General features: G+C 29.2%; 1 pseudogene across 1 annotated transcript; it reads right to left on the bottom strand.

Moving 5' to 3' along the window:
- Positions 1-2,310: 2,310 nt before the first annotated feature.
- LOC120070806 (vesicle-associated protein 2-2-like) lies at positions 2,311-11,628 on the bottom strand (annotated as a pseudogene). The gene is made up of 6 exons (XR_016527794.1): positions 11,531-11,628; positions 7,320-7,390; positions 5,949-6,030; positions 3,309-3,427; positions 3,037-3,216; positions 2,311-2,513 (listed from the first exon to the last, which is right to left on the bottom strand). The product of XR_016527794.1 is annotated as a vesicle-associated protein 2-2-like (transcript).
- Positions 11,629-14,142: the final 2,514 nt, after the last annotated feature.

The raw sequence follows: 14,142 nt of genomic DNA, 5'->3' as shown, positions 1-14,142 counted from the left end.
TGTTAAGATTGTGTATCAATGTGAAAGTATGATATTATTATGATGAAATCATTAACTATGATTTACTAATGGATGGACTGTTAAGGGTGTTGCGGAAACCTATGAATTATGCTACTAAGATCATGATAATATGTTTATGGTTTGTTACGAAATTTGGATGTTTTATGTTGCATATTGTATTGATGGTGACTGTTAGCACTTCTATTGGGCAGTGTATATTTTTGTGAACCCTTGAGTTCACCATTTATGACTGATTCGGTGTCCCTAAGGGATCGCCGCTATTGCTATGATTTGTGTTCCTTCGAGTTCACTAGACTGCCATGATATGTGTTCCTTCGGGTTCACTAGATTGCCATGATATGTGTTCCTTCAGGTTCATTAGAAGACCATGTTTTGTGTTCCTACGGGATCACCACGACTGCCATGTTATAAAATGTACATCGATACCCAGATAGAAAGGCTAACAAATTCACCTAGTGGCCTAGTAGTTGGTCACTTACTGAGTATTTCACTCACCATTTTTTATGATATGTTTTTAGGTAAGGGTAAGGACGGACCAACGAATGACAATAGGAATTTGTAACCATGCTATTGGGACTAGACAAAAACTTTCGTTCATGTTTTCATGTTTTTCATTTTTGAAATGAGTCTTGGTTTTGAAATTCTAGAACTTTTTATATTAAAACTTTCAAGTTCTTCAATGTTTTCCAATTTAAAATTTATGTTTTTAGGGGACCTCGAACAAATGTTTTGAGTTGTCTCAGTGGAATTTTATTTGACGTATGAGATCATTTTATTTTTATTGGAGCAAAGGGTTAAACTTTTTATCTAAGGTCTACACGCATGTGATAACGTTGTGTTACACATGTTGAAAAGTCGGATTGTTACCGTTGGTATCAGAGCCGAAGTTTTTAGGTTTTATAGACTGACTTACATCGTATGTCCAGAATGTCCCTATGGCTCATCAACTGATTCTTCGTCATCGCCAAGTATGTCCGAGCAACAAAAATATTATGAAAAATTTTACATAAAAATATTTCTTCAGTTTAATATCACAAGTTATGTTCTACTGCTTGGTAATGTCTTTGTGGAAGCTAGAATGAGATGATTATTTAGTTATGACTTAAAAAATATCGATGGATGATATATATGACATGTTTAGATGCACAAAAAATGATGTAAGAATATGTGAAAGCTTATAACAAAAACATGATTTTTGTATACCCTTAGTATTATGTAACAAAAATTAGGATTTGTATTATATTTATAAAATTCGTCAACATCTTTAATAAGAGTGAAGTCTAGTATGATTTTTAAAATAGGTAAAAAGTGCAACTAACTAATTGAAGTACTTTTCATTTTTTTTCCAAAGTAGACAATTTCATACCATTGTGGAGATATATAGAGGTCTCTTATCTATCTTTAATAAGTAATATTAGAGACATGCCCTGACTTAGCCATATCGGTAGAATCTTCAAGTGTTGAACAAAGAAGTAGAGAGCATTGGGATGTGTAGTCGTGGTGGCATCTATTAGCGGTTGAGCTTTCAGAGAGGCGGTATGCTAAAGTGTAATTTGAAGGGATGATTATTCCTTAGTTGAGTTTGCTTATAGGTGGTGTGTTCAAGTATAATTTGGATGGAGGATTATTCTGTGGCTAAGCTTTCAGATAGGTGAGTCAAGTATAATTTAGAGAGATAACTATTTGAGGGGCGATTCGACGGATTGTTGGGAATGCAACCGGAGGGGATGATAATGAGTTTATAAGGGATGACAACTATCTCTAATGGCTTATGCCCAAAATGGACAATATCGTACTATTGTAGAGGTCAGGTGTCACTAACAACATCATAACTTACTCACACTTTCGATCACTCTCTCAAAATTAATTTTGTTTTCAATTTACACTTTTAAATGTAATTTTCATATCATCAAAATTAGTTTTGAAGGATTAAAAACATGTTTCACAGTGTTTTTGAAAATGACAAAAGTGATTTTAGCCATTTTAAAATCACTCCCAAACGTGACATAATATAACTGAATAAATCTTTTTTTTCCTTTCTAAATTTTGATATGCTTGTGTCTTTTTGTCCATCAATCCATTTTAATATCCAATACGTCAAAAACAAAAATATCTAATATGTCATTTATTTGTCAATTTTTGTGCTAGCTAGATAGGCCCAATATATATTTACCAAACATGTCACATCATCGTTTAGTTAACAACAATAACTACAAGAAATTGCATAGTATATTTACCATTCAAATGTTCAAGAAATTTAAAGGAACCAATAAAGTTTATGTACCAATTTTGAAATTTATCTTCAACAACTTTAGAACTCTAGAAATAAAACTATATAATTGGACATCAAAGGACCAATAACCTCACAATCATAAACTTACATAAGATGGTTCTTTCAAAGAGTTGAACATGAAACTAAACAATTCTTTTGCTGGGATTTGGTTTTTTGAACTATTTTTCTTCCCTTCTAGCTTTGAAATGGCAATTTCAGCCTGTAATAAAGGAATTTGAAAAATTAAGACACATCTTGAAAAATCTTATTTTCTTAGTTAAATTACAAATTTGGTCTCGATAGTTTAGACAAAGTTAGAATTAAGTCTCTACGGTTTATAATTAGAATGTATGGTTTGATAAAATTCTCATAAAGACAAAATTCTAAATTTTAAGGGCCTATTTGGAGGTTGGAATATAATCAAAGAATATGATAAAATGTTAAAACCAGTGTTGGAATGAGATCTTGAAGTGTGAAAACAATAGGAAAGAGGACAAAGTTGAAAACGGTGGGAAGGAAATGTAATAGGGATTACAAACCATACCCAAAACCCTCGATCCAAACATAGACTTGAAATAACAACCCATTACAAACCTATTACATTCTAACCTTCCAAGCAAGCCCTAAAATCATAGGTACTAAGGTCTAACTTTTTCCGAACCATAATGACTAAATTTGTAGTTTAACATTTCTTTCCAATTATTTTGTTGAATAAAGTTCACAATATATATGGAAAGACAAACCTCATGGAGTTTTTGATCAAGTTCATTGATCTTTAACTTCAATTCCTCTATTTGCTTATCACTACTACTTTTGTTTGAAACTCCAACACTCAATGCTTCAACAGTTAGGGAACTAGATGGGCTAACAAGGATTGTTGTCAATATCCTTTCTTCTATGTTCTTGCTATTATCTTTCCCAAACTAAAGGGGACAAGAAAAAAAAATATATATATATATGTGAAATTACCTATGTAGAAATGGAATTGAATTGGAGCAGCCAAAAGAACATTTACCAAGTTAGTGGAAGTTATATCCTCAGCAGTTGTTTCAATGGGAACTATTGTGCTCTGGATTAAGAACTTGTCTTTGCATTTCATATCAGGTGGAGCCATTTTTTGTGCTTGCATAGTAACTACATCAAGAACACAAGTGCAAAGACACTCAATAAAAAGGTAGTTCATATAAAGATATCAAAAGTTAAAAAAGGTTAAAAATAGGGTAATCACAATAGATAGCATTTTTTAGGTTAATAGTTAAGTGTATAGCAACATTTTTAAACAATTACAAAGATAGCAAAATCTATATATTAGTGATAGACTCCTATTAGCAACATAGTCTCTCATCAATAGACTTCTCTTAGCGATATAGTCTATCACTGATAAACTTTAAAAGTTGGATATAAATTTTGCTATATTTGCAAATTCTTTTACATTGTTCTATTTTATTTAGGTTTACATTTAGTTTACATACTTTCAGTAAATCTTAAAATTAGTTTTTAGTATTAATTTATTGTTAAGGTATAGAATTGCTACCATATTATAACAGAATTCAACTATTATAAGTTATGATAATGAGGTACTAGATAAATAATACATTGAAACAAATGGATAATGATTCAAATTAAGTCTGGAATATAACAGTAAATGTATAAGCACTTCCTCACTGATAAATATGGTAAATGAATGGTAAATTTGATATATCAATTGTATAATTGATATGCTTTATATTTGATATATTGGTCAAAGCCCATGAATAATAACAAACGCACAAGCACTTGTTAGTTGACAATTATGGTATATGAATGGTAAATTTGGTATATGAGTGTACAATTTATATATTTTAATATTAGATTAATTTATATACCAAATATAAAGTATATCAATTGATCGATATACTAGTACTAATATACATGTTTGAAACACCAATAAGAGTAAATTTTGAATAATAAAAAATGAAAATAAGCTCTAATGATTTATTTGCTGCATTTGCAAATTTCGAAAAATTATCGGTCAATTTGCAAATTTAAGAATGTCTATTTTCTATTCTTACAACCACAGTTTAAAATTTCAGTTGAAATCTCGAATTTCCTAGATTTCAATAGGCTTGAAATTTCGGTAGGGGAAAAAATTTGATTTTCCTAAATTTTCATCGATATTTCAATATTTCCATCGAGATTTCGAGTTTTTTTTAAAGCAATTAACCATGCTAGTTCAATGAAATTTTTTTCTTTTTACCACAATATTTTTTTATTTTCAAGAAACTACATATTTTCATTCAAATTTTTTTCCATTAAATTTTCACTTAATTTAACCTCAAACTTGAATTGATGTGAGTTCTCTAATATTATTCTCATTTTCTCTCTAGACTCTATCTAATACTCTTAGGGGGCCAAAGTGGGTTGGGTTGGGTGGGTGAAAAAAACCCACCTACCGTTTGCTTCACCAATAATTAAAAAGATTATTACCTTATTATTCGTGTTAACTCACATATTCGCGTCAACTTCCCCAATTACTCCCATCCTATAATAATTACTAACTCAACTAAATTCTACGCGTCAAATGTCCCTTAGAGTTTTTCTTTTTTCTTTTCCATTATGTTGTGTTATGCTTAATGTATGTTTTTTTACATCCCTCTTTATGTTTAATGTTATGGTGTTTCTATCCTTATCATGTTATGTTCTGTTCGTTTAATGTTATGATTTTTCATTTTTGTATCCATTTCATTTTATAATAAATAATTTACAATTATTTTATATGCAAATATTTGATGTTCTTTAATTTTGTAATTAATTTTAAATATTTGATATTATTTTGTAGTTATTTTTTCATTTTTTTTTAAAATTTATGCTCTCGCATAGACATTTATACAAATACTTTAAAATATACATCTAAATATTATTTTACTTTATAGAAATGATGATTAAAAATGATCACTTATAGTCTAATTCAGACACAATCAAAGTTTCATTAACTAATTATTACAATTTCTATAAAGTTTCCCGAAATTTCCATCGATATTTTCACAACATCAGGACCTCGGTGTTTTCATCGATATCGATATTTCGAGTCTTCGTGAAAACTTTGTCATGTATTCCAAAAATATCCCTAATTTTCAAATGTTGTAATATTACTATTAATATCCTTTTACAAATATTGTGGAGATTCAACTTTTTATCACTTTAGGTTACTATCACATTGTTCTATTTCTTTTTTCATATAAAATTCTAAAAAAAAATTAAAAATATAGTTTGGAAATATTTACGAAAAGTTGAAAGTAATATTACAAATTTTCAAACAACGAGATTAGTTTAAAAATTTATGGCAAAAGTTTATGTGTGTGTGTTTTAATAAATACACACATATATAAATCGTAATGATTAGAATGTAAGAATTATGCCTAGATTATTTTGGATTGTAATTATGTCCAAGACACTTTTTTTTTTCTTTGGTGGAAGTCAAACCATGATGAGATATGTACCCAACAATTATATAACAATTTAAATCGGGTAAGAATAGTGAGTTTAATTTAGTGGTATTGACATCTACTTCGATTTAAAAGATCAAAAATTCAATTCTCTATTCAATATGAAAAATAAAGATATTTCGAAATGGTTAAGGAAAAAGAAAGATGTAACGTGAAGAGTTCATGTATACCATTAACTTCGCAATTTGATAATGGCTTGATGATACCCTTATTTGGTCGTACACATAATTTCCTAGCGTCTGTGGTTTTAACCTAAAAATGATATATTTTATGTTGTTATAAGCACAAAATACGGTATTTATTGGAAAAGAAAGTGAAACATTTTAATATTGAAATATAAAGAAATGAATTTAATTATCTAGATTAAATTTACGGTTAAAAACTTTTAAATTGGATTGAAAGTTCAAATTAGATGATGTTCCAGGTTCAAATTTAACATATATGAAAGTTAACCTATAAATAGCAACTTGTTTCTTCATTTGTAGCATCCCAATATTCCAAATTGAAGAGTTTTCTACTTTCTTTTTTTCTTTTATGATCACGATTTGAGTTGAGAGTAAATATTGATGAGTTGTGCCAAATCCGAGTAGTTCGAGGTTACAATTCTACTGAAGTTAGTTGTTGTATCCTACTGAATCGATCACTGTAGTCTGTTTGCTATCCATGTAGAACGAATAAATATTTTCAGGACGTCATTTATTAGAAGCGTGCCTTGACTACCTATTTACGTCTCCACCATATCTTGAGGTTATGAGTTATTTCAGTTCATAAGCCTTTATATTATTTGGCTTAGTTTTTTGTTTGAACTTTATTATTGCATACAATGTGTATACTATATCTAGTTGAGATGTAATTAGTTTACTAGTGTATTCAGTTTATATATATCATTTTCCCCCACAAATATATCATTAGTCATGTTAATTGATTTCTTGAAAAAAAATATCAATTTACACCCTTAATATTTGGAGTTTTATCAATTTAAATCCTAAACACATAATTGAATCAATTGAAACCCTGAACTTTTGGAAGTGGATCAATTAATACCGTCCTTCATACTTAGTTTGAAAATATATATTAGCTTGTAATTATTTCAACTAAACTTCTAAATTTTTATAAGTGAATCAATTTAGACCATTTATTAAGATTATATTTGAAAACCGTCTATGTATCCAATTCTTATAAGTGTGCAAACTTCTTCAAATATCAGATAATTGATAAAATCGACAATCATAATTGTTGTATAGCTGAACAATTTTAAAAAACATATTAATGGAGAGTCTAAATTGATTTTCTTATGAAAGTTAGGATCCAATCGATAAAACTAAAAGTCTCCTACGATGTTTATTAAAAAAAAAAAAAACGTAACGACTTACGAAAGTTCAGAGTTTAAATTTGATATAATTTTTAGTTTAGGATTTTGATACAACCCTAAAATTTAGGGGCGTAAATTAAGTTAATATTTTCTCTAATAGTTTTGGAGAAAATAAAAATAAAACAAGAAGAGATCATGGCAAAGGTTTGATATTAATTACTATCCATACCTTAAAAGCAACATAGTCGAGTGTATTATTTGTCAGTTGAATTAAGCATGAGCTTTGTTTCCGTACTTCAGCTGGAGGACATTAAAACGAATATCAATCTTTTTGTTATGAATCAAGAACAAGAATAATAAGGATATTATTAAAATGAGGCCTTCATTTTCTTTACCCCAATCCTAATGGTACTAAAAAGAAAAAGAAAAAGAAAAAACCAAACCGACATATAGATACATTAACAATCCATGATATGTGATTCAAATTTCCTGCACCTACGATTTTAAAAAGAGATAAAAAAAAAACTATAAATAGACATAAATAGACGTGAATAAAAGTAGTTGCAACAACGACAGATGACGATTCTTCGTCCAACACCTAACAACTATGGATGATACATGCCATAGTGCACCTAAGCCTGTGTGGCACGCTCCACACTTGATGCTCATGGTCCTCACCTACACCATCTATAAGACGAATACAATACTAGAGCTTAATAGCCTACTACTTTGTGGACTATTTTTACAACTTATTTTGTCAAATTTGCTATTTTTACATGCATATCTATTTATGTTCTAGAAATCAAGTAATTTGAATAAACCAAAGTTTTTTAAGGACAAATTGAGCAATTTGGGAAAGCAAATAAGACCCAACATTGGAGGACTTGTAACGTCTCAAAATCGATAAATAACTAACCATAATGTTCAATTGGACAATGTTGAGACACTATTGAATAATAGTGAGAATATCGCAATGCTAAGATAATCTTAGTCAGAGTACTCATAAAGGTAATGTTATGCTCTAAGGCAGCATCTCGATGTGATGACAAGAGGTATGGTTTTTATAACGTCTCTACGTATGCTACCTTGATGTTGTAGGTGGCATTTCATTACAACTTAAGATACAACGTTGGGATGGTATAGGTGGTATTTGACAAATCAAGAGAATATTTCCTATGCTAATAATAAGAATATTTTACATGTCTTCCGTCAAGTTACACATCCACTTCCTATTAGACTAAAAAAACCATCATTTGACGATCTAATTGAGGCCTTTGTTTTCAAATTCAAGAAAAGAACAAATCAGTTGAAGAGCATTGTCATTGAACACAATATAGTAATCAAGAACATAAAAGTTCAAATTAGTCAGATGACCAGTAACATTGAGACAAACTCAAAGGAACACTGTAAAGTTGTCGCCTTAGAAGTGGAAGGGCCCTAAATGAAAGTGAGAAAAGATCCACTAAGGATTTCATCTCAATCAAGACAGGATCTTGCTGAGGAGAATAAGGAAATAACATTAGTTCAAAGAGCTTTCAAATATGTTGAATCTCCTATTCCCTGTGGTCCCTAACTAAATCTCTTATCCTCAACGTTTTCAAAGAATCATCACGACACTCAGTTAAATTTCTAAACATTTTCAAACAGCTTTGCACAATTTTTTTTTTTCTAGATTCACTCAAACAAATGCAAAATTATGTGAAGTTTATAAAGCAGGTAATGTCAAGCAAGAAAAAACTAAAGGCTTATGAGACAACCAACCTCAATAAAGCTTTTAGTGCCATCATTCAAAAGAAGCGACCTAAAAAATTAAAAGTTTCAAGGGATATTATTTCTTGCACTATTGGCAATTCTTCTTTCCATAGGGCATTGTGTCATTTAAGTGCTAGTATTAACTCAATGTCTTTTTTTGTTTACAAAAAACTAGGTTTAAGGAAGGTTCAAACAACGACCATATCACATCACTGCTGCTAGCTGACCATTCCATCACATATCATAAAGGTATTATGGAAGACATCTTGGTTAAAGTCGATAAATTTATTTTTCATGCAAACTTTGTAGTAATGAACATGAAGGAGGCTCCTAGCTATGAGGCTTGGTTTGATTGATGTAGAAAAAGGCAAGTTATGTACGAGGTTGAACAATAAAAGGATAATTTTCAACATCTAAAATTATATGAAAAGTACCTCGTTGTTTATTACATGTAAAAGGTTAGTACTAATTTGTTTTGAGCTTGAACTAGTCGAGACGAGACATCTTTTTGTTAGAAATCTCACGTGCAATCGTTATCTTTAGAAGATGAGAACGTTGTGTTCTTTCATTGAGTGGCTAAGAGGCCGATGTTTCAAAATGGTATTTCCTCATTGCTTGATGAGTATGATTAGTGTCACTCCTCCAGTACTAATATCTCTTCAATTATTATCATTATTTTGAGAACTTAACATGTTGGGGTATCAATACCTCACATTGAGATTTATGATATTGTTAATTTCACTTGACCTTGAGGGGTGTAGTGAGACTTTGTGCAACCTATTACTCTAGATGGGATTCGCACGATGTGCATCCAAAAAACTCCTAGTCCTGATGGTTATTTTTTGGGATTCTTTAAATCTATTTGGAGTGTCGTTGGACATGACTTTTGTGATATGGTCCAACACATCTTTGAGTCTTTCTTCCTTCCCATAGGTATGAAGACATCTTCCATTTTGGTTTCAAAAGTGGCCGACCTAGGGAGTCTTGGAGATTTCAGGCCAATTTCATGTTGCATTGTGTTTTATAAGTGTGTAAAGAAGGTTATGTTGAAACAGCTATGTGTGTGACTTCCGTTCTTCATTAGCCCTAATCAATCTGCGCCTTTGTGAAAGGTCATAATCTTGTGGAGAATATTTTGCTTTGTTAGGAGTTTATAGTAGCTATAATAGGAATGATGGCAAAGGTCGGTGTGTGCTGAATGTGTAGATCTACAAAAAGCTTATGACTCTGTTCATTGGAATTTCTTTCTTAGCATCCTTCTAGTTATTGTTACTCTCTATAAATTTGTGAGTTGGGTTAGGACTGACATCAGTGTGATTGTCATATTCTTTGAGCAGGGGGCTTGTTATCTTTGTATCTTTTTGTGATTGTCACGAAAGTGTTGTCTTGTTTGTTGAATTCTCTGTCTCCTTCCTTTCCGTTCCATTCCCATTGTGATTGACTATTCAGGTTTCAACATTCTTAGGGTTCTCGTAGGGATATTTCCATGTCCATTATCTAGGTTTTCCTTTTATTTTGGGCAGAACTCTCGTATGTAGACTGTTTGCCTATGTTGGAAAGAGTTGCTATTCGTGTGAGGAATTGGTGATTAGCTAGAGAGCTTTGTCTCATGTTGGGTGGTTACAACTTATTTAATATTTTCTACCAAGTTTTCAGGTATATTAGGCTAGTGTGTTTAATTAGTCGATAATAGTTTTCATGGCTTAGATCGTTTGCTCCAATCCTATTTTTAGAGGGAAAATGGTGTTAGTAGGATAAAGATTGGTTAGTTAGATGTTTGCATTTTTCTGTTGTGAGGATGGGGTCTAGGTATTTGTCATATTCCTTCCTACATATAATGTTGTTGCTATTGTTGTTTATTTTGATCCGTTCTGGACCCTTATAGGTCACCTATGTGGAGGTTTGAGATGTCCCCAGGGTGGGACATGGTAAGGGATGATTTTCTTGTCTCCATCTCTGCTCCCCATTTCATTTTTCATCCCCACGAGAAATTTTTCCCTATTTGTTTTTTTTTTTGTAAAAAGAGATTAATTAACTTTAAATCATTATTATGAAAAGTTTTAATTAAATAATTAAATTTCTCAAATTTTCTAATAAATGAAATAATGACCAATTATATATATGGTAATTATTTCATTTATTAGAAAATTTGAGAATTTTTTTTTTTAGATTCAAATTGACCATGTGGAACTAATCATATAAAAAAATAGTGAAGAATTTAATTATTTAATTAAAACAATAAAATAAATTTAAATATTCAATTCAAACATATTCATTATGTTGACCATTTAAACAATAAAATTTGAAATTTAAATATAATACTTACACAATAATAATAATAATAACATAACATTAAATTATTATAATAAATAAAAAAAGAGTAGATTATCAACCTTTTTATCCCAGGGATCCAGTTGATTTTCCATCTTTACTTTCATCTTCTATCTCCTCAATCCAAACGATTCTTAACAGATAATTACAAAAGTTCTAACAAAAACGATCAAGTCGAATCTAACGACTCTCCAAGAATTGAAAAGAAAAAGAAAGATCCAATCAAGAAAATCATTTAGATTTTGTTCTCGATGGACCATGAAAACAAAAAGAAAAGAGCACAAATAATTTCTCGTTATTGCTTTGAAGATGATAAAACAAAAGGTATTGATTAATATTTTGTGTAGAGCGACTTACAAATAAACTTTAATTCCTTGGGATGAACCTCAAGAAGTTGCATATCCATACTTTGTTCTCCAAATTGAAAAGCAAGAAAAGATGAAAAATAGACTTGGGGTATTGACTATTATCCATATATGTGAATATAATAAGCTAATTTAATTATTCCAATGCATCAATTATAAAATACTTTTACAACAATCAATCCTTGGCACCAAATGATTAAAAAAAATATTTTTTCCCCCAAAACTTTAGTCAATTTTTTTTAAATATTATTATTATTATTATTATTATTATTATTATTTAACTAGTAATTTACAACTTTTATTGATTTAGTCTTGGTCCTAAAGAATATTTTATTAAGATTTACAAAAATTTCTTACATATTTGGTGAAAGTTTAAAGATAAAGTGTTCTTTAACATAAATTCTTTTAAATTTTTTGTTAAACTCAAATATAGTCATTGAAATTTAAGTGTTATGTCTAATAATTCTCTCAACTTTACAAATTATTTAATAGGTGTCAATATTTTCGATATTAGGACTAATAGATTCTTAAATAATAAAATATATAATAAATCTATAAACTTTCAATATTATGCAAAAGTATTCTTTTTTTTTTTTTTTAACTTTTCAATGTGTTTCATAAGTTAGTTATCTATTAAACTTAAAATTAAAACTTCAGAAATTTATTAAAAAAATTTAAATTTAAAGGTATCTAGTAAAAAAAAAAAAAAATTTAGGAAAAAATAATGACTAGACATTTTTCTTAAACTATAGTTGTATTAAACAAAACATTGATATTTAAACGAGAGAAATTTTCACAGATAGAAAAAAATGCCAAACTATTTATAGAAATAACAAAAAAAGTACTGATAGACACTAGACTTCTATCAACTCCCATCAATGATAAACTTGTATCAGTATCTATCACTAATAGTATCAATGATAAACTTTTATCAGTTTCTATCATTGATAGACACTGTTAGACTTCTATCAACCTCTATCAATGATAGACTTCTATCAGTTTCTATTACTGATAGGTTTCTATCAGTGATAGACACTGATAGACTTCTATCACTTTTTATTAGTGATAGGCACGAATAGACTTCTATCAGCATCTATTTATGACTATCACAAGTATAATTAAATTTTGCTATTTATGTAAATATTTTTCCTTATTTTTTCATTTTTAAAAATTCCCCTTTAAAAATCACACCTAACTAACTATAATTTAATTAATTATACTTATATATATATATATTTGGAAGTTAGTTGAATAAATTTTGCTTAGTATATAGCTAACTTAGGTTAGTGATAGGGCAGTTAAACTCGTGTTTTAAAAAAAGATTTAACAAACATACAACAACAAGAAATGTTGCTTTCCTTATTACAAACACAAAGAAAATATAATTTGTAAAAAATGAGGGTCTCTATATATTTTATTTCTAAAACTTTTTAATTCTTTTTGTCGGTGTTTTCAAGAGTAAAACTTAGAAATGAGCCTTTCTAAATTAAAGAAAAAACATTGAAATTAGTGGAAGAGAAGCCAAATCATTTGTTTATTAATGTTGAAGAGTTACTTATGCAAATGTATGGGTGGCTCGGTGTGGATTGGATTTGGTCGAAATATATATTTTTTTTATCCAATCTAATTGTTTGAATTGTAAATTTCTTCAACGAAAGAGTCCTTATTAAATAATGAATCCAACCCAACCTAATCCACTTATGAAATATTCGAGGATTGGATTCATTTGAATATTCGGATTATTTTTTCCAAATTTTGTTTAAAAAAATCATATGTAAAACGTTTTGTTTATTTATTTTTCAATATTGAATTAAGATTTGTAACTCAATTTCAAGTTATATTATAAAAGTTTGGATTTTATGGATTTAAATTAAGAGTATTGAAAGAATAAATAATCGAAAAAAGAATTATGAAACTAAATAAAATTAAAATAAATATATGTTTATATAATTGTATTGTGAATGGAAAAAAAGAGAGTTAGAGTTGGTTCGGTTAAACCCATGCTAATTTTAGGCGAATTCAAGAACCAACTCAAACCATCAAGTTTTCACTTATTTGACCAATCCAAGCAAATTAAGTTGATAAGAAAAAAAAGTTGATAAGCCAAATTGAGCTTAATTCAACCGTAAATGCCATTGTTGTACTAAAAACAATAGATAGCCCAATCTATATTGTACAGGTTTGATTGATCGAGTTCTTCAGATCATCGAATTTTTTTGACTTCTATGTAGTTGGTTTAACCTTTGGCAACATAAATATGAACTTAACTGATATCGACTTGTATTATCAACTTTGAAATCTTTTAACTTTAATCTTGAGAAAAAAAAAAACAAGCTATCCTTGACTTTGAATTTATAAGCATTTAAATATAATATGAGAGTTGTTAATGTTGGAAAAAGGCCTGGGATTTCCAAAAACTATACCACGAATTTTCTTTCCAATTTAATTCTTTTTTTTTTTCTCTCCTTAGAACTCATTTGATTGGCGAGAGATTTGACAAATTATTTAAAATTAAAATTGATTTGATTTAAGAGTTTATTAGAAAGTTAATTTTTTTATTTAAAAAATAAACAACGATGGTTCGGTCTTATCTTCTCTCTCATC

The sequence above is a fragment of the Benincasa hispida genome, chromosome 2 (genome assembly GCF_027475165.1).
Source record: "Benincasa hispida cultivar pf3 chromosome 2, pf3_genome.v1.1, whole genome shotgun sequence".
NCBI classification, from domain to species: domain Eukaryota; kingdom Viridiplantae; phylum Streptophyta; class Magnoliopsida; order Cucurbitales; family Cucurbitaceae; genus Benincasa; species Benincasa hispida.
Note: the sequence above shows the minus strand (reverse complement) of the source record. Positions and strands in the feature narration are given on the sequence as shown.